This window comes from Phocoena phocoena, chromosome 4 (genome assembly GCF_963924675.1).
Source record: "Phocoena phocoena chromosome 4, mPhoPho1.1, whole genome shotgun sequence".
NCBI lineage: Eukaryota > Metazoa > Chordata > Mammalia > Artiodactyla > Phocoenidae > Phocoena > Phocoena phocoena.
In genome coordinates this window covers 89,668,376-89,672,632 of record NC_089222.1, presented here as the reverse complement: position 1 = coordinate 89,672,632, position 4,257 = coordinate 89,668,376, and the positions used below count along the sequence as shown (strand labels likewise).

Genomic DNA, 4,257 nt, shown 5'->3' with positions numbered 1-4,257 from the left:
CCTGCAGGGCCTATGGGGGCTAAGGGCTAATGCTGGCCTGCTCATGGGCAGGGTTGGGGCCTGGGAAGCTACCTGTAGGACCTGGGGGAGGGGCTGGGACTGGTACTGGCCCACTGGTGTTGGGGCTGGGTCCAGGGGTGCTGACTGTGGGGCCCAGGTGGGTGCCCTGGTGCTGGCCCACTGGTGTGTGGGGCTGTGTCCTGAGGTGGGCCCTGGAGCTGGTATTGGCCGGCCCCTGGCACTAACAGACTAGAGGGAAGACCCCAAAATGGTACATGCCAGCATCAGTGTCCTCATGGTAGGATGAGCTCCCTAAATTGTCTCTCATCAATGTCTATGTCCCAGGGGGAGTCCCGGTTGCCTCTCACCTCTCAAGGAGGACTCCAAGATCAGCAAGTGGGTCTGACCCAAGCTCCTTGCAAATTACTGCCTCTGTGTTAGAACTTAAAGCACGTGAGTTTGTGCGTGAGCTCTTTAAGAGAAGAGTCTCTTTTTCCTACAGACCTTTAGCTCTCTCATATGCAAGCCTTGCCAGCCTTTAAAGCCAGACATTCTGGGGCCTCATCTTCCTGGTGCAGGACCCCTGGGCTGGAGAACCCAATGTGGGGCTTGGACCCCTTGCTTCCTGGGGAGAACGCCTGCAATTGTGTTTATCCTCCCATTGTGGGTCACCTGCTCAGGGGCGTGGGTCTTGACTATACCTCCTCTCTACCTCTCCTATTCATCTTATTATGGGTTCTTCTTTATATCTTTAGTTGTGGAAAATCTTTTCTTCTAGTCTTCAGGTCATTCTCATAGATAGTTGCTCTGTAAATATTTTAAATTTTGGTGTGCCCATGGGAGGAGGTAAGGTCTTCTTACTTTGCCATTTTGGCCACACTACTCCATGTTAATTTCTTAAAGTGTACCTTAGGTAACATTCTTCCCCTTAGTTCTTCACATCCCTCCTTTTATGGAGCTTCTCGGTTTAGAATTTGCTCTAGGACAATGTGCTGAGAATGCCTTACCAATTAACAGGCTCTGCATATAGACATAGTTCTTATATTAAATACTGGGGATGAACAGAGAATCAAGGTAGACCCTCAGGTAACTAGACTTTTGTAATAGGTAGATAAGGAAAAAACTGCAGCTTCTTTTAGACATAAAATCTACCAATATTTGTCACTTCCTCAGAACTCTCCTTACATGGCAAACTTGGGAGTACTTAGCCTGCCTGTTTCCACCTACCTAGGCACGCTAAGGGGAGTTTATCAAGTAGCTCACCCTATGCATTTCTAGAGAACCTATAGTTAGCACCCCTCCCTCCCATAGAAGACAGGAGAAACATCAGAACCACAAAGTAACCTCAAATTGTGTCCTTAGATCTAGATCTTTGCATATAGATAGGAATAGAAAATGAAAAATCGTCAAACATCTGAGATAAATCAATAGTATAGAAAGGAGGACAATATGAAAAAACAGGACCAACTTAAGTAAAAACAGGTAATTTTGGAAATAGATTATAACCTCACACAAACTTATTTTTTAATAATTGCAGAGATTGGGGATAATTTAAAATTCATAAACAAGACCAAGAGACTGTGAAAAATGAGTAATGAGAAAAGAAATAACAAAAAAATCAAGGGAATGGCTAACAATTTGGATGGCTATTGGTGAAGAATAAGTTGTTGATCTGAAAGTTAAATTTGAAGTTTAATGTAAGACCAGAAAGAATGAAGGCAGGAAATAATCAAAGAAATGTAGATGAAAATTTTCCTGAGCTATAGAAAGACTCAAGTCTTTAATTTGTAAAAACTCACTATATACTAAGATGGGAAAAATAAAAATATACATCTACACAAGTTCTGGTTAAATTTCTGGACTGTAAAGAAAAGGATAAAACCTCTAAAAGGCTCCAGGGAAGACAACAACAAAGTTACTTTTTTCTTTTTTTTTTTTGAAAATGTGATTAATTATTTTTGTGATATCCATGAACTACTTCAACTCCTCATATTCCCAGAAGGGACTGATCTCACAGAAAATAGCACAGCTTGAAGTAATGAATTTGCTAAAAAGAATGGACTTCAGAAATATGAAAATGTCTTAACATCCAAGGACTACAGGCTTTACTTTTGTAGTAGACCATCTAAGAGAAGGTAAGAACCTGGACGCTGTCCATGACATCACGGTGGCATACCCTTATAACATTCCTCAGACAGAGAGGCACGTCCTCCTCAAGGACTTTTCCAAGGAAATCCGCTTCCATGTCCACCGATACCCAGTGGACACCCTCCCCACGTCCAAGGAGGACCTCCAGCTCTGTTACCACAAGTGGTGGGAGGAGAAAGAAGAGAGGCTGTGCTTCTTCTACTGGGGGGAGAAGACTTCTTACTTTATGGGACAGACTAATTCCACCTTGCAAGTCTGTGCCCAGGATCCTTCTGGTCTAATTGCTCCCTATACTGTACTGGACCCTGTTCAGCCCTGCAGTGTGCCTGCTCATCTATGTGTACAGTCTTGTTTGGTGGTATTTTATAATCATCATTATCATCTTCATGCTGCGGGAGAGAATATTTGGTAGACTAGAGATCACTGAACTTGCATGTTAATGCTTTTTGGACAAACAGCCACATTTAAATGCAAAGAAAAATGGGTAAGATTGTAAGGTTCACAGTCTAAAAACCTAGGGGATATTTTGTTAATGTTCTAAGCCTTTGTAAAATGAGATGCATTTTTGCATGACTACATGTAATATTTCTTACTACCATCATTATTTGTTAAAGATATTTTGCACTCAGTTTTGTGGAAAAATATTGCTACACACACAATTTTCTTTTTAAATCTCTGAATGTAATTTCAACACTATGTAGCAGGGAGCGTTCTCCGTGAAATAACTTAGGCCAGAGTATTAGTAAACAATCGTCATGCTGTTAGCAGACAAGGTACACACAAGATTGTCTTAAAGGCCCAATCCTACTTCCTAACAAACTCTCCAGACTAGAGGCAGATTTGGGACTCCTGGGCACTGGCCCAGATCAAGTTCTGGCGCTTGACCGCGGAGGTGAGGGCCCTTCCTGCTGGCTCCCTCTCGGCACTGTCCCCACACTCCTTTCTATGCCAGTCAAACCCTTGCATTCTTCCTTAAGACCAGAAAACAGAAACCCTTTGTCCTTAAGCTAAACAAACATTTTGATAGGAAGTCCTTAATTATTCATAAAATCTTGGCATTTAGCCTTGCGGTGACCTAGATGTCAGAAGACCACCAGTGCCCTCTACTCACCGGAAAATAAGGCCTAGATGAGTCTCACAGAGCAACCATAGGCTCTCCACTCAGAAACCTTAGTTTGAATTTTTAAAGCTAGGAATTCATACACGTTAATTCTTCCACGTCTGCATAACCTTGTATGTTTAGTGCTGGTTTCTTCACAGCTTGTTGGCAGGTGTCGCTTTTCTGCATTAAAAACGGTGCTCATCAAGTCATTTATGATTTGAAAGGAAAGTGTAGAAGAAGGTTCTGCTACTGCCATTAGAAACTCTCTTTTGAAGTTGCGTCTTGGTTGAAATATTTTTTTAAAACCTGTGACATCCCACAGTCGATTTTCTCCTCATAGGCGACTCCTCCCTTAGCTCCTGGCTTCTACTGCAAAAAGACACTCTACTGGTTGACGTCCCCCATCCATTTAGGCCTTGTATGTAGGGTTCCTTTTAGGAGGACTCAGTTCTAGCCCAGTTCTGCAGGGATCACGACTGACTCTTGAAAAACAAGCACCTCTGGCCGTCCGTGGTAGATGAGTGACTCGTTCCTACTGCAGACTTCGTGTTTCTCTTTTTACACGAGCAGCTCCAGCCAGACTTTGACTTTTAGAAGTTGTTTACATATGAGACATACATAGTTGTTGTGGCCACCCAACTTCAAGGGACACATGTCAAGTGCTCCAAGGGGTTCTTTTTCTTTTTTTAAAGAAATTTTTATGGCAGCCGTGGCAAGAAGTCTCCGTGCTCTCCATTGGCTGCTTGAGTCCCACAGCTCAGATGCCAGGTGCCAGAGTGCTGCGATGCACTGCACAGACAGGCTTCTTTGGCTTCAAACATTCCTGCAGGAATGTAGGGCAAAGGAACCGTCTGCAGGGCAACTGCACTGGCTCCTCGGACACCTGTAAACATACGGGTTGCGCGAAGCAGCCCAGGAGGTCTGCCCCGCCACGGGCCTGCTGGCTGCCCTCCGCCCTCACAAGCTGGTGGTGGCATCGCCATCTTGCCGCCTCGGAGCTGCAGTGC

The 4,257-nt window shown here is 44.0% G+C and overlaps 1 pseudogene; it reads left to right on the top strand.

Annotated features, from left to right (window-relative positions):
- Nucleotides 1-268: 268 nt before the first annotated feature.
- Nucleotides 269-3,771, top strand: LOC136122037 (lysocardiolipin acyltransferase 1 pseudogene; annotated as a pseudogene).
- Nucleotides 3,772-4,257: the final 486 nt, after the last annotated feature.